The 17,653-nt window shown below is 42.6% G+C and overlaps 1 long non-coding RNA gene across 1 annotated transcript; it reads right to left on the bottom strand.

The window, feature by feature from the left end:
* Positions 1-358: 358 nt before the first annotated feature.
* On the bottom strand, positions 359-3,544 carry LOC141175932 (uncharacterized). Its single transcript, XR_012253071.1, has 3 exons — positions 3,356-3,544; positions 2,786-2,986; positions 359-431 (listed from the first exon to the last, which is right to left on the bottom strand). It is a non-coding gene; the product is annotated as an uncharacterized lncRNA (long non-coding RNA).
* Positions 3,545-17,653: the final 14,109 nt, after the last annotated feature.

Genomic DNA, 17,653 nt, shown 5'->3' with positions numbered 1-17,653 from the left:
TGTGAATGGTGGATCCTGAGTTTTCAGCTGTATATAGAGGTGTTATCAGTCATTGTATAGGAGGAGGAGGAGGTGAGCTGTGATCTCACTTATTGTGAATGGTGGATCCTGTGTTATCTAGCGTAGAGGTGTTATCAGCCATTGTACAGAAGGAGGAGGTGAGCTGTGATATCATGTATTGTGAATGGTGGATCCTGTGTTATCAGCTGTATATAGAGGTGTTATCAGTCATTGTACAGGAGGAGGAGGTGAGCTGTGACATCACCTATTGTGAATGGTGGGTCCCCTGTGTTATCAGCTGTATATAGAGGTGTTATCAGTCATTGTACAGGAGGAGGAGGAGGAGGTGAGCTGTGATATTACCTTTTGTGAATGGTGGATCCTGCGTTTTCAGCTGTATATAGAGGTGTCATCAGTCATTAACGTCTGACCTGTGATGATAATGAAACTGCTGAAACATTTTCTGTAAAGAATAGTAACTATGACTCTAATATAGCTCTAGTGGCCAGTGTGGGTATTGCAAGATTAGCTTGTCTTAAAGGAGTTAATCCAAATAAAATAAACCTAACATGACATAGTTTCCAGAGATTTTGCATAACTACTATCCATTTCTATAGACAGTGACCAATCACATGTAGCACAAGGAATATAGATAAGGTAGGGGGTCGGGAAAACCCTTGAGACAAATCTAGAAAATGTTCCCTCGTCCATGCACCTGTCATGTTAGTACCTATCATAAGGTATATGCCATTGGCCATGGTGCTGGGTGATGCAGTACACCTTAGACAGAAGGCAGTCCTGCCCACCACTCGCCCTGGCCCTCCGCTCTATGTCAGTGGGGTCCCAGTGACTCCTGGTGGTCCATCCGTGGCCGGGTCTATGGCCTCTGTGGTGTCGGTGGTGGCATCTGTCCCTGTCTGATGGCTGCTCCGTACTCCACTCCACCAGTCCTCTGTTAAAAGGTTTCCATCATCGGATAAGACACTGAATCATGGCTCGCTTCCCTCTCCTTGGATAAGAACGTGCAGCCATACATCATCTCTTCTCTCTGTTTCCTGAGCATCAGCTTAAGAAAAAAAATGCAAAATGTTTCTCCCCATCCATCTGTGTGTTATGGCAGCATGTCAGCCCGCCCGGCTACAGGAGATGTATAGGAGACGCCGGGGTCTATATACTCCACACTCCTATATAAGGCCACTGGGTGAGCGCTGACCGCCACAGTCCGGACCCCCATGCACCGGTCACCTCTTCACCCCCACTAGTAATTGCATTTATCTTACAAAAAGAGTCTGTGGGAGCTTCAACAATTGTTGATCGCATTTAGAAAGGAGAGAGCCGCCTATCTGTGGTCACCCCCGATTCCTGGGGGTACATGATGGAGCCCCTGTTCTCAAGGTAGGTGGGGGTCCCAGTGGTGGGGACATCTATGGCGTATTTTGTGGGTAAAATTGGATCATACTGACACAACCAAACAACAGTTATACAGTGTCTAAATAACACCACTCTAAAATGAGCAAAGAATATTGCCATATAGTGCCCACATAATACTACCGTAAAACATCTATGAAAAAGTGCATAAAGTGCCTATATAATACCGCCATGTATACTAGTGTCATACAGTGATAACATAACATCCATATATAATAGTAATACAATGTGTAAACAATATTGGTATTATGTCCATACAACACTACCATACAGTGCCCACATAATACTGCCATAAAGTGCCTAAGTAAAGGTGTATAAAGTGCCTGTATAATACCGCCATGTATACTAGTGTCACATAGTGCTAACATAACACCCATATATAATGCATTCATGTAATGTCTAAACAATATTGGTATTATGTCCATACAATACTGCCATACAGTGCCCACATAATACTACCATAAAAAGGGCCTATGTGAAAGTGTATAAAGTGCCTGTATAATACTGCCATGTATACTAGTGTCATACAGTGATAACATAACGTCCAAATATAATAGTAATACAATGTCTAAACAATATTGGTATTATGTCCATACAATACTGCCATACAGTGCCCACATAATACTGCCGTAAAGTGCCTAAGTAAAAGTGTATAAAGTGCCTGTATAATACTGCCATGTATACTAGTGTCATACGTCATACAGTGCTGATACGGTGCTTATCTAATAACATCATACAATATAAATATACAGCTAAATATCATAAGGCATCTCTTTTAAAGGGGTTGTACAAGACCTATGCTTAGGATGGGTCATCAATATCAGATGGATGGGGGTCCGACGAATGCCAACCCCACCATAAGCTATTTGCAGCTCGCTTTGTGGCCGGCTGTGCAGAGTCGGGACAGCAGATCTCTGTACATCATGTAGTGGCCGTTCTCAGGTACAACAGCTCAGCTCGTATTATAATTAATGTGATCTGAGCTGCAGTACCCAAGAACGGCGTCTGCACAATGTGCGGAGCTGATTGGTTGTTGGACCCCCCAATGATCTGATATTGATTGCCTATCTTGAAACATTTTATAAATCATTAGCACAGGTGAATTTAAGAAACTTTGTAATATATGTTATCAGAGAAATCTGCTTCCTTCCCCACTTATGAGCCACTTCCCTCTCTCCTACCTCCTAAACTTGTCATCCACTCTGGAAAAAAAAATAGCTCAAATCCATCCGAGACAGACTGCAAGCTCACTGTGGGGATGAGTGACACAGCCAATTATATATGGAGTAGGAGCGAGGAGCAGGGAGAGGAAACAAGCAGAGAAAGATTTTGCTGAGCTTTCTAACAAGTCTTTTACCTCTCCGCAAAGCTGATTCACATCTAGACTGCTGAGCATTGTAGTACAATGTCTTCCATGCTGCTGCTACTTGTCTCTACGTTCAAAAAGAGTGAATTACGAGCAGGAATCCCTCATGTCTTTGTGTTATGTATGGGAGAGATCATTGCAGCAAGTCTCCCCCCCCCAGCTCAGAGTGGATTGCAAATTAAGAGATAGAGCCTGCAAGGGAAAAAAAAACTTTGTGAAAATGCAGATAAAAACCTCCCTGTTTGAACACTACAACTTCCAGCGTCTCCAGATGTAGAAGGAATTGGGGAAGAGGGGGAGGGTTAGAGCTGTTAACATGGATGAATTAGAAACCAGTGGGTGCCGTACCTGCTGGTGATTGCAGCTGACAGAGAGAAAAACAAGGGTAGTTTCCGGCACAACCTACACCATTATTGCAATGTCCCTACCCCTGGGGTTCATTAGCTATAGCAAAACTACAACTCGCAGCATGCCCGCACTCCTAAGAGCTGTAGTGCTGGAGCAATGCAAGAAAATAGGCAGGAGTAAATAAGGCTCGGTACATGGGACCGGTCTAATCACCTTGTCCTTGGTGGTCCTTTCGACCTTCAGTAATTGTAGCTGTGACCCTTCCCCGGCTTCCGGTGCTGAGCTCCAGGCTTTGTAGTATTTCTGGATGTCCGCGGCTCGGTGCCGTCTGACAGCTCTGGCATTTATAGGGTTTTACGTTTTGATCTGGGCCTTCATGGTCTGGATTGAATGTATATTATCAGGTTTGCCGTGCAGCTTAATAAAACGGTCACATAGCCGGGCCGGCTGGAGAGGCGCGCTCCACAATGGTTAGGCTTCACTCAGTAATGTATGAGGCCGCGTTAGTATTCCAGGCAGAGGAGACCCTTTGAACGGTGATTTATCATTTTTTGGTGCATCTACAGAAGTGAGTTTTGAGTACACCTATTCTAGAACAAGGGCCTATTTCGAGCAAATTTTCCTTGAAGCAGATAGAAAGGCTTCATCTCCTACTTTCCAATCCGTAGATCAAGCTCACGAGTGTCAGATGAAACGGCGCCCAGTCATCTGTAATAGGCGATGATTACACCATGATGAGCTGGACGGAAACTGAATCACGACTATGCAAATTTCGAAGAGTCAGGGTCATGACAAGGCTACGGATCTGTAAGAACTCTGCTACCTGTGTGTCCTGCAATAAAGAGAAGAGAAACCTCTGCAGTCTCAGAATGATTCCCAACTTCATGACCAGAGTCTTTAGTACTTAGAACCCCTCTGGCTGTTATAACCTGCTGCAGATCTGATGCACACCAGCTTCTTGAGGAAGCTCAGCCCAGTCCTCTTGAGCAATGGCCTCCTCCTGGTCACTAAAATCTAAGTCACCTTCTTCACATCACAGCATAGATTTTCTTAGGGGTCAGGTCAAGCGACTGTGATGGCCACTCCAGAATCTGAAACGTTGGTGGACTATAAGGTGCTGGAGTTCATTGTCCTATTGGAAGGTCCAGGGATGCCTGGGCTTCAGCTCATCACAAAAGACATCACATTTTCTTCTAGAATTTCCTAATACACAAGGGAATCCATTTTGCACTGCACACGATGCAGAGTTCTAGCACCAAAGGAAAAAGAGTAGCCCCAGAGCATCACTGAGCCCTTGTCATGCTTCTCTGTAGACATCACTGAGCCACCGCCATATTTCACTGCAGGCATCTTCAAGCGCCCACTAGGCATCGCTGCAGGCATCACTGAGCTCCCGCTATGCTTCACTGTAGTCATCATCGAGCTCCCCTCATGTTTCACTGCAGGCATTACCGAGCTCCCGCTATGCTTGACTGTATTCATCCCCGAGCTCCCATCTTGCTTCACTGCAGGCATCACCGAGCTCCCACTATGCTTCACTATAGGCATCATCAAGCCAACACCATGCTTCACTGTAGTCATCACCGAGCCACTGCCATGCTTCAATTTAGTCATCACCGAGCCACCGACATGCTTCACTGTAGTCATCAACAAGCAACCCCCCATGCTTCAATGTAGTCATCACCGAGCTACCGCCATGCTTCACTGTAGATATCACCAATACCCCGTCATACTTCACTGTAGGCATCATGAGCCACCGCTATGCTTCACTATAGACATCACTAAGCCACCACCATACATCATTGTAGTGATCACCAAGCCACCACCATACTTCACTCTCGATATCACCGAGCTACTGCTATGCTTCACAGTAGACATCACTAAGTCACTGCCATACTGTTACACGTGTGTCAGAGGTGACAGACAGTCACCCTGCAGTTGGTTACAGGAGATCTCTACGTTTGGCATTACAGACATAGAGGCTGGCTATCTCTAGGACCCAGCAGCTACCTCCCTCTGGCTAATTAGCTCTCTGGCCTGAGTGTATAAATACCTGGTTGTGTCTGAGAGGGAGGTGCCGGCGATATTCATTACTACTTGTGAGGCTTTAGCAAAAGCAGTACTTTGTCCTCTCTGGAGCATGAGGCCGTGTGCGCATTTGGCTGGAGTAGTCTAAAGCTAAGCAATCCCTCCCTGTTTGTCTACCCTTGTTGTCTATAGAGTTTAGTGGAGATCGACTAGTGCTCATCTCCTCCCTTCCCTAGCCTTAGCTATATGCCAGGGAAAGTCAGGGCGAGGCACACATGTGGCGATTGGTGAAGAGTCAATATAGGAACAGTAGTTGAGACAGGGTGACACTAGACCAGACTAGGAGATCTCCACTCCCCCTTTCCCTAGTGTCTGCGCTCTCTTTCCCTCTTCCCTCTGTGTTGCACTAAGTCTTTCCAACACCTTGCGTGACACATACATCATTGTAGTCATTATCATTGAGCCACCTGCCATGCTTCACTGTAGGCATTACTGAACCCCTGCCATGCTTCACTGTAGTCATCACTAAGCAACCACCATGCTTCACTGTAGGCATCACTGAGCCCCCACCATGCTGCACTGCAGGCATTACTGAGCCCCTGCCATGCTTCACTGTAGGCAGAGTGTTATTTTCAGTGAACTCTTCGTTCTTTCTCCTCAAGACATATTGCTGATCCATAAGTCCAAAAAGTTGCAGCTTTGCTTTATCATTCCACAGAGCAGAATCCCAGATAATTTGTGACTTATTTATATGGTGTTGAGCATATTGTAGGTAACATTTTTGTACTTTTTGGGTCAGTAGAAGTGACATCTTATATTTCAGGCATTAAGACCTTCATTGTTTAGTTTGCAACTTACTGCACGAACTGAAGCTTCAGCATGGCTGCCACCAGATCTGGCTGCCGGTCTTTTATAGTCACTTGAAGGGGTTTTGACTATCTATCCATTCATCCATCCACTCACTGTAATCATCACCAAGCCACTACCATGCATCACTGTAGTCATCACTGAGCCACTGCCATGCTTCACTGTAGGCATCACGAGTCACTGGCATGCTTCACTGTAGATATCACCAAGCCACCACCATGCTTCACTGCAGGCATCACTGAGCCCCCGTCATGCTGCACTGCTGGTGTTACTGAGCCTCCGCCATGCTTCACTGAAGGCAGAGTACTATTTTCAGTGAATTTTTCATTCTTCCTCCTCCAGACATATTGCTGATCCATAAGTTCGAAAAGTTGTAGTTTTGCTTCATCATTCCACAGAACAGAATCCCAGATGTTCTGTTACTTATTTATATGGTGTTGAGCATATTGTAGGTGACATTTTGGAACTTTTTGGGTCAGTAGAAGTGACGTCTTATATTTCAGGCATCAAGACCTTCAGTGTTTAGTTTGCAACTTACCGCATGAACTGAAACTTCAGCGCGGCTGCCCCCAGATCAGGCTGCAGGTCTTTTATAGTTATTCAAAGGGGTTTTTACAATCTATTCATCAATCCATCCACCCAATTACTGTAGTCATCACGGAGCCACCACCATGCTTCACTGTAGTCATCACCGAGCCACTGCCATGCTTCACTGTAGGCATCACGAGCCACTGCCATGCTTCACTGTGAATATCACTAAGCCGCTGTTATGCTGCACTGTAGACATCACAAAGCCTCCACCATGCATCATTGTAGTCATCATCGAACCGCCACCATGCACACTGTAGGCAACATAGAGTCTCTGCCATTCACTGTAGGCATCACCGAACTCCCACCGTGCTGCACTGTAGGCGTTACTGAGCCCCTACCATGCTTCACTGTAGGCAGAACTTAGGCCTATTGGAGATGATTTTTTTGTTGTTTTTTGGATCAGTAGAGGTGACGTCTTATATTTCAGCATCAAAACGTAAGCGTTTAGTTTGCAACTTACTACATGAACTGAAACTTCTGAGTTGCTGCCACCAGATCTTGCTGCAGATCTTAGTCACTCAAAGGGGTTTTGACTATCTACCTATCTATCCATCCATCTATCTATCTACCTATTTATCTATCTATCTATCATCTTATATCTTTACTATTCCATAGATATATCCACAGCCTAATAATTGCATGTAATCTACTGCTCTGAATGTGCGGTACTGATTATGACGTGCGCCCCATTTATCCGTGACCCTACTTAATGGACTTGTTTCCTTCATTTCCATCCTTTCATATTATGCCGTGACAAAAGAATCAATCAGGTGTCAAAGTTTCAGGAAAGTTTTTTTGTTTTAAGGAGAAGAAGTGTAATAAAAAGCTGCACCTTGGGTTCCCTATAACACGTACTAATTACAGAGAGAAAAGTATAATGATCCGAGCAGCTCAAAGATATTTACTGGAAATAATTAAGACGTCTGCGCCAAAAAAAAAAAAAAAAAGATTAAGGGATTTCTGTATTAAAATATATAAGAGACATTGTGTTGCAGGTGAAATGTGGGACTTGGTGATAAGCCAGGATCATATTTTGTAACGTATTTCTCAATTAACCGAATTAGACGGCGCATATAAAATGACGGCCATTATTAAGTCGCGGTGGCGGACGCAGGTTATGCATTGCTCGACTTTCCGAAACCTTCACCGAGCTCAATGATACAATGTATCACCGGTGAGCGGGGTTCTGTATGAAGTCGTCCTCTGCTGGTGAGTAATCGCTTACTTCACAATCTGCTCGGCGAGATCTGAATTTTCACTCTCTGAGGTCGAATTCCCACGATTTAATATCCTTCCCGGTGACGCAGAGCGGCCTTCAGCGAGCGCCGCCGCCCGCATTGAGGGTGGCTGATCCTTGAGTAATGAAATTGTAACTCTCACCACAGGCCGAGCCTCCGTAAATCAAGACTGCAGTTAAGACCCACCAGGGAAAACTTTTTTTTTTTATTAATATTTTTTAAGGTACGGTAAATGTTATTTTATTTATTTGATATTTCTCTTTTTTTTTATTTCATTTTTTTTTTTTTTACTTTATTTAATTTTTATTTTATTTTTAGATTAAATTGCATAGATTATATTAGGTTTGATTTTTTTTTATTATTATTATTATTTTGTTCCCATATTAGAATGGCCAGATTAAAATGGAAAATTTCACTAGAAAATATGTGAGAAAAGTGCCTAGAATTACTTTCTCTCATTCGAAATGAGGAAGGCACAGATAGTACTATCTCCCTGTTTCTTCATGTAAAAGACATTGCTAAAGATAGTATTGCTTTCCTGTCTTTTAACTCAATGTTGAAGGCACAATTGGTGGCACAATTAGTAGCGCCAGTCAGGTTTTCATTGTATATAATAGAGGCACAGGTAGTGCTGCCACCTCTTATCTCCCTGTTAGCAATGGAAACACATATACACCATCTCTCGTCTCTCCCTGTCAATAATGAATGTAGTGCTGTCTCTCTGTCTCTTCAAGCAAACTATATAATCTCAGAAAGTATGCTGTTACTCTCTGTAAGTGATGGGCACAGATAGTGCCATTTTCCTCTCTGTTGATGTAAATACAGATATAATTTCCTCCCTTTTTCTCTTTAAAAATGATGTAAGCACAGATAGTTCTACATAACTGTATATTCATGTAATTTATAAAAAGCACAGATAGTACTGCCTCCCTGTTTTCCTGTATGAATAAAATAATGTAAGCACAGATAATTCAGCTAGCCTGTCTCTCTCTGTAATTTAGTTAGTTACAGTTAGTACTTCCTCCCATTCCCTCCATTTTCTCATCTGTTCATGTCTTTAATGTAGGTCCAGGTAGTACTGCCTCCTTGTCACTCTCTGAAAATGATGTGTACATGGATAGCCCTGCCTTTCTATAAACAGAACTGCCTTCCTATCTCTGAATATCCATGTACTTTAGATAGGCAAAGATAGTACTGCCTCCTTTTCTCTCCATTTCCCATTTATACAGGCTGTTGATACAGGTCCAGATACTACTACCTCCTTGTCTTTCTCTGAAAATTATGTAAACATAATAGGCACGGCCTCCCAATCACTTTATGAACATTATGTTCTCACAAATAGTATTGCTTCACCGTGTATCTCTATAAATGATGTAGGTACAGATATTACTACCTCCCTGTTTCTGCCAGTAAATTACATAGGTACAGATTGTGCTCCTTTTCTGTCTCTATGAAAATTATGAAGGCACAGATAGTGTTACCTTCTTGTTCTTCTTTGTAAATGCTGTAGATACAGATTATACTGTCTCACTGTCTCTATGAAAATTATGTAGGCACAGATAGTATTGCTTTCTTGTTCCTCTTTGTAAATGATGGAGAAACAGATTGTACTGCCTCCCTGTCTCTATGAAAATTATGTAGGCACAGATAGGCAGATAGTACTGCCTCCCTGTCTCTATGAAAATTATGTAGGCACAGATAGGCAGATAGTACTGCCTCCCTGTCTCTATGAAAATTATGTAGGCACAGATAGGCAGATAGTACTGCCTCCCTGTCTCTATGAAAATTATGTAGGCACAGATAGGCAGATAGTACTGCCTCCCTGTCTCTATGAAAATTATGTAGGCACAGATAGGCAGATAGTACTGCCTCCCTGTCTCTATGAAAATTATGTAGGCACAGATAGGCAGATAGCATTGCATTCTTATTCCTCTTTGTAAATTATGTAGGCACAGATAGTATTGCCTTCCTGTTCCTCTTTGTAAATTATGTAGGCACAGATAGCATTGCCTTTCTGTTCCTCTTTGTAAATTATGTAGGCACAGATAGCATTGCCTTTCTGTTCCTCTTTGTAAATTATGTAGGCACAGATAGTATTGGCTTCCTGTTCCTCTTTGTAAATTATGTAGGCACAGATAGTATTGCCTTCCTGTTGCTCTTTGTAAATTATGTAGGCACAGATAGTATTGCCTTCCTGTTCCTCTTTGTAAATTATCTAGGCACAGATAGTATTGCCTTCCAGTTCCTCTTTGTAAATTACGTAGGCACAGATAGTATTGCCTTCCTGTTCCTCTTTGTAAATTATGTAGGCACAGATAGTATTGCCTTCCTGTTCCTCTTTGTAAATTACGTAGGCACAGATAGTATTGCCTTCCTGTTCCTCTTTGTAAATTATCTAGGCACAGATAGTATTGCCTTCCAGTTCCTCTTTGTAAATTACGTAGGCACAGATAGTATTGCCTTCCTGTTCCTCTTTGTAAATTATCTAGGCACAGATAGTATTGCCTTCCAGTTCCTCTTTGTAAATTACGTAGGCACAGATAGTATTGCCTTCCTGTTCCTCTTTGTAAATTATGTAGGCACAGATAGTATTGCCTTCCTGTTCCTCTTTGTAAATTATGTAGGCACAGATAGTATTGGCTTCCTGTTCCTCTTTGTAAATTATGTAGGCACAGATAGTATTGCCTTCCTGTTCCTCTTTGTAAATTATGTAGGCACAGATAGTATTGCCTTCCTGTTCCTCTTTGTAAATTATGTAGGCACAGATAGTATTGCCTTCCTGTTCCTCTTTGTAAATTATGTAGGCACAGATAGTATTGCTTTCCTGTTCCTCTTTGTAAATTATGTAGGCACAGATAGTATCGCCACCCTGTTTCCCCCCAATAAATGATATAAGCAAACGTAACCCTTTTTTCCTGTCTCTCCATTTAAATGATGCAAGTTGACTCCTTGTCTCCCTGCAATTGATTTATACAAATACCTACAGATTGCAACGCAGGTCATTACAAGACAATATCCAAAGATGAATCCAAAAGTTACTTTTCCATCTGAATTCTCGGCGTTTGTCCCCAATTGACCTTCGCTTTTACATTCTCACCCTACAAGCATCTCAGCATTATTTTTTTGTCACATCTTGCAATCCCGTTTCCTGTATACAAGAAGTCATAATAAACTGTAAATCTGACATTTTCTAAAGCATCCAATCATTTTGTTATTTTTTCCCGAGTTGTTATCGTTGCGCTGGAGGCAGATCCAAGGGCCTTTTCGACGAAAGCGACGCAATGAGATCTGTCCGAACTTAACTGATGACTCGGGCATTTTAGGAACTCACCCCGGGACGCGGCGCGGCTGATAACATCTTGGCGACTTTGTGAAAATGAATTGCCGGTGGCCAACAGTCGACCATAAGATTAGGAGTTCTGCGGGCATTGTAGTTAAAACCTTAGCTGTTATTGAATTTTCTTGACAGCTCATTTGTCATTCAATATGTCAGCCTGAATATTGGATCGTACTAACCAATGAGCCGGCCGCCATTGTTAATAGAGACCTATTCATTCCTCAATCTCTTGGCGAGAACATTAAGGATTTTTTTTTTTTTAAGAATTCGTTAAAAAACGGCAATTGAGGAGTTTGCCTATAAACAAGGTTCTAAAAATTAAATCTTCTGAATTAATGACGCATCTTTTACAGACTGATCGGCCTATAAGACTGGGAAATTGCTTTACTTTTGGAATAAGTTTAAATACCGTGATCGTTTTTTTTTCTTTCGAGTAAATTATTTTCTGTTCACACTATCATCACTTTAAAGGATATTTTGCAAAAGAATAGTTTGTTACAACCAATGTATCACTTTTCTAATAAGGTAGATCGTGTTTTTTAATTTCAACTAAGCAGGGGTGTGTCCCAATAGGCCACTCCCCTTTCCTTAGGTCACACCCCTTTCCTTAGGTCACACCCCTGCTTAGGTGGAGTATAAAATATGAGCTATTTTATTTGTTGCCATGTACTTGGCACAAGAGACTTTGATGTCTGTAATGAGCAGGGAAAGTTTTACACGAGTAAGTCCCGTGAGTGAAGGAATGAAGTGGAACAATATTACATTACGGATTGGCGTCAATTTTTTTTTTAGTTCTCTTTCCTACAGGACACACCCCTGCTTAGGTGAACTGTGGACTATGATCTACCTTATTTCACAATTTGTGGGATTTTTGGGGAGGAGGAAGGAAAAAAAAAAGAAAAAGAAAAGAAAGGAAAGGGGAGAATGAATGGAAATAAGGCAAAGAAGAGAAAGTAGGAAGGGAGGGAAGGATGGAATGAAGGAGGGAAAGAAGCAAGAAAGGAAGGAAAAGTAAGAAGGAAGGGACTAAGAATGGTAGAAATAAAGGAAAGAAGAAAGGAAGGAAGCAAGAAATGTAAGAAGGAAGGAAGAAAAGAAGGAAGGAAAAGTAGGAAGGAAGGGAATGAAGGAAGGAAAGAAAGAAAGACAGAAAGAGGGAAGAATGGAAGAAAGAAAGGAAAGAAGGAGGGAGGAAAGAAGGAAGTAACAAAGGAAGAAAGGAAACATGAGAAAGTAAGGAAGGAAGGAAAAAAAGAAAGACAAAACGAAAGGTGGAAGAAAGGAAAGAAAGCAAGGAAGGAAGGAAATTTAAGGAAAGAAGGGTAGGAAGGGAAGGAAGGAAATTCAGAAAGGAATGTAAGCAAGATAGGAAGGAATGAAAAAAGTAAGGAATAGAAAGAAGGGAAGGGAGGAAGCAAATAGAGAAAAGAGGAAGGAAAGAAAGAGAAGGAAAGAGGAAGGAAGAGAAAAAGTAAAGGAAGGGAGTCCTCTACTTTTTTACCTACTATGTAGACAGAGAGCGTTAGTGGGAATGAAAGAGACATTGACAGAAGGAGGGAGAGAGACAGAGAAATGTTGCGTATCTGATTAGCTCTATTTTCTTTTGTCTGTCTGTGATCAAGGCAGAGGTTTGTCCAAAGGGCGGTCACAGCCCTGCTTTATTCCCTGCAGAACATAATCCACCATTTTTTTTACATCTCATTGTATTTTTCATCTACTTTCCAAACTAAATAATACTTTAAGCCAATAAGTTAATACTTTTTATACAATGCCTTTTCTATCATCCATAGTAGGGGCTAAACTACTTCTCACTGCTTGAGAACATTTTCGCCTACGAGGGTTAATGAGAAAGAGCGAAGTAGAGAGGGGATAGCAGAGGAACGCTGCATTGCTAATTGTGGTGGTGAGGGCATGGCTTTAAGGACACAACTGTCTGCCGACTTCAAGCATCATGTTGCTGAAACGGGGACAATCAATGACATAAAGTTGCACAGATGAGTTAGACTACCAGTTTTCTGCACCCTTAAAACGTAGGCGCCGTGTGTATAATTTCTAGGTCATGTATAACATCTTTATGGTCAGTTTGTCGACTCTCATGGAAAAATCCATTCTGCACGCTCGCGGCATCTGTCTCTTCTGCCAAATCACAGTTCATCTGCTCATGTTTCAGTAAAGAGCTGTCACTTATTTACATCCCACTAGTGAAATGTGCCGTTTCTCGCTTCCTCCTATATGTATCATCTGTATCAGAAATGTTTCTATGGAAAAAAACATAATAATAGTATCAAATGTCCTAAAATCACTTGCCAACTCCAGCATGTTCCCGCAGCTGAAAAGCTTTTACAGGTTTCGATAAAACATAAGCTGTCAAGATTTGTAGAAGAAAAGTCGACCAGATGGAAGAATCTTTGTTATGTAATATTTCCATTTTCTTCAGTTTTATTTAGGAGTTTTGTAGGAAAATGTGCAAATAAATCAAAAAGGACCCTCAATGTGACCCTCAACGTTAATGTATGCTGCGTGCTGTAATCAAGCTGGATAGTAATAGCAAGAAGGGAAGAGAGGTCAGATCTGTTTTCTGACCAGAATACTTGTCACTTCCCCTCCCCCGCATTATAATGGGGAGAGGGAGGTGTATTCTTCCTATATGGGTGAAAGACCTCTCCAGATTAGGGGGATTTTAGTATTCATATTACAGTGGGCTGTAAAATAGTAAAATAGGACTGTCATATAAGTGGTACACGCAGTGCTATGAATAGTGGGGTGCTGTCACGCCAGGTGTGGGAAAGACTTAGACATAGAGGGAAGAGGGAAAGGGAGCTCAGACACTAGGGAAAGGGGAGAGTGGAGACCTCCTAGTCTGGTCTAGTGTAACCCTGTCTCAACTACCACCCTTATATTGGGTCTTCAGCAATTGCCGCTCTCGTGCCTCGCCCTGTCTTGACCTGACGTATGGCTAAGGCTAGGGATGGGAGGAGATGAGCACTAGTTGATCTTCACTAAACTCTATAGACAAGAAGGGTAGACAAATAGGGGGAGAATGCTTAGCTTTAGACGACTCCAGACAAATGCGAACTCGGCCTCAAGCTCCAGAGAGGACAAAGTACTTCTCTTGCTAAGCCTTCACAAGTAGAAATGAATATAACTGGCACCTACCTCTCAGACACACCAGGTATATATACACCCAGGCCAGGGAGCTAATTACCAGAGGGAGGTAGCAGCTAGGTCCTAGAGACAGCCTCTCATCTAAGAAGACGTCTGTAATGCCAAACGTAGAAACCAACTGCAGGGCGACTGTCTGCCATCTCTGACACACCCATGACAGGTGCTCACCATAAAAGTACCTCCTATTTCTATAGCACCATATTGAGGACTGTACTTTAAATTTTGCCTCCACCCCAGATGTAAAGAGTCATGGTCCCTGCTGTAGAAGCATAGTCTCCAAGCTCATGCTTTAGCTGGAGGTCTTGGTCCTCCATTGGTCCATTACTGATTTTCAAGGTTTTCAAACCTCACCCGGAATTTTTTTCCCCAGCCCTCTCAGAACAGGTTTTGCGCGCACTGGCATATGGCAATGACGTGGTATCATATGACCGCAAAGGTTCGTTGCTGGGCGCCCGTTTTTTTAATGCATTGTTTATACATTCCCGCACTTTTTGAGTTGTATGTTATCATTGTGGCTCGGTCCTAAAGAAGAGGTTTGAAAATCTTGAAACGCGTTGACAAAATAAACCACATTCATGCTTCACCTTTATGTGTGATGATCATATATTTGAACCATTGAGCAGGGCGCGTTTTGAACCACCGTATTCCACATTTACTGCAACAAGATGGTCATGGGCACATTTGAGCACCAGAAGTGGGACCCTAATTTGGATTCACTCAATGTCTTTAGCTGTGGAGATGATTAACAATGTGCAACAGGTGAATATTAATGCATTGCACAGTGGCACCATTGTAGGCGAATGTGTATGTGTCCCTGTGCAAAAATGATATGTGATTCCCTTTGCTTTACAGTAGCTAAATTGAAGGGCAAGTCATTGACCACCAGCATCATAAGGGTCAAGAAAAAGCATCAACTTGTGACTTCTCTGATGCATTAAAATTGGGTTCCCTATATGTAATGTAATGGTTATTAGGTGGCTCTATTATTGGACCCCAATATGTATTTTCCATATGGTGCACAAAGGAGCAATGGACCAAAATCATTACTCTATCTCACAGCTCATCCTTCAATGCAGGCAGAAGGATCTGGATACTTAGGGATTGTCTCACATTCAGTCTTTAGGAACTCTCTAGTTCTCTGCCGGCTTTCTGCTTGCCAAGGAAGGGGGTGCACTTCTGATGATTGACAGTTTAGCGGCTGCGGACACAAACTTAAAGCTCTCTGATGCTGCAAGCATAGGACGTTCCGCCTCTGCAGCATCTGGGAAGCACGGAATCTAGCCAGATCCATGGATCCAGCCAGTTCCACAGATTTAGCCAGCTCCATGGATTCAGCCAGCTTCACGGATCCAGCAAGCTCCACGGATCCAGCCAGCTCCACGGATCCAGCCAGCTTCACGGATACAGCCAGCTTCACGGATACAGCCAGTTACATGGATCCAGCCAGCTTCACGGATCCATCCAGCTCCACGGATCCAGCCAGCTTCACGGATACAGCCAGCTTCACGGATCCAGCCAGTTACATGGATCCAGCCAGCTTCACGGATCCAGCAAGCTCCACGGATCCAGCCAGCTCCTCGGATCCAGCCAGCTTCATGATTTAAGCCAGCTTCATGGATCCAGCCAGCTTCACGGATCCAACCAGCTCCACGGATTCAGCCAGCTTCATGGATCCAGTCAGCTTCATGGCTCCAACCAGCTCCACGTATCCAGTCAGCTCCACAGATCCAACCAGCTTCACGAATCCAGCCAGCTCCATGGATCCAGCCAGCTTCACGGATCCAGCAAGCTCCACGGATCCAAGCAGCTTCATGGACCCAGCCAGCTCCACAGATCCAGTCATCTTCATGGATCCAGCCAGCTTCATGTATCCAGCCATGTGGCTGGACTAGGAGGCACGAGACATCTAGTCCTGTAGTAATAATCTCCAGTTGATAAAACACTAATTGTATTGAAAGAGCAACACCCAGCCCAGTAAGTGACACATCTCTGGAATCAGAGTCTCCCGTCCTAGTTTATGCTGCTCTCAGATTACCTAGCAAGAATCTGCTGACAGATTTCCTTAAAAGAAGTTTAGACCACCCCTTTAAAGATTGATCTTTCTCTCCTTTACACATAGCTGGAAGACGGAGCCGGTATCAAAGCACAGGACCAGGATTTACTTCTGCTACCAGGTCGGCATTTTGGCAATTGCAATAACTAAAGGATTTTGAGGGTTTTTCTCTTTTTGAACCGTAACTGGGACACTTAATAATGAAGGTGGCAAAGTGTGTAATTGAAATATACATTTATCATATGTGCTGGGAATTCCATGTGGCGCCCCCTATTGTTATCACTGATTTATAATAATGCCGGAATGTGTGTCACATCTTACTTTACTACAATATCAGACTCGTTGATGTGTCGAATTTTTACCCATGAGGAAAGTATGTTCACTACATCATAGCAGCTAATCTATGTAACTGCGCCCCCGGGAGTCCTCACGGCAGTCGTACATCAAATGGCCATATTCCTATTGATGTTCTACAGGCTTTACCATCTGTAGAAGTCATAGATCCAGAGGATTGTGATGTATATCTCTTTGTATTTTATCATGGGCAAACACATTAAAGATATAGGGACTAAAAGAATAAATATTAATACCTATTTATATAATTTTTTTTATCATTTAACCACTAGAGGGAGCTCTTAAAGAGAGTCTAACACATTGTAGATAAAGCCTGATCTGCGGGCATCATCTTATAGAGCAGGAGGAGCTGAACAGATTGATATATAGCTTTACAGTAAAAGATTTTTCATATCTTCTATTTTTTACAGTTTTCTTCTAACCTTTAGGAGTCCAGTGGGCGGTCCTCAGTATGCAAAGTCATACAGACCGCCCACTGGACTCCTAGATAAAAAAAAATGAATAAAATATGTTATTCTGAATCTTTTCCTACAAAACTATATATCAATCTGTTCAGCTACTTCTGCACCACAACACGATGACCACAGATTGGACTATATGTACAATGTGACAGGTTCCCTTTAAGAGCTTTTTGAGCACAATTGGGGGCTATATAAATCCATATCCATAGACTTTGGCCAAGTGGTCGATACAGACAAGCAGAAATTTTTCATTACTCTCTATAGCTGTTTGTAGGGAAGCAAGAAGATTTGGAGCTTGGGGTCAGAAAGAAAATTAAAGGGGATGTCCATAGTTAATATATTAATAACCTGATCTTTAGAACAGATGATCAATATAAGAATATCGGGGGTCTGACAGGCCAGGTCCTGTGACAGCTG

Source organism: Phyllobates terribilis, unplaced genomic scaffold, assembly GCF_046119375.1.
Source record: "Phyllobates terribilis strain yellow unplaced genomic scaffold, ASM4611937v1 Scaffold_14__1_contigs__length_39327217, whole genome shotgun sequence".
Taxonomy (NCBI): Eukaryota; Metazoa; Chordata; class Amphibia; order Anura; family Dendrobatidae; genus Phyllobates; species Phyllobates terribilis.
The sequence above is the reverse complement of the archived record's forward strand: the minus strand, read 5'-3'. Positions and strand labels throughout refer to the sequence as shown.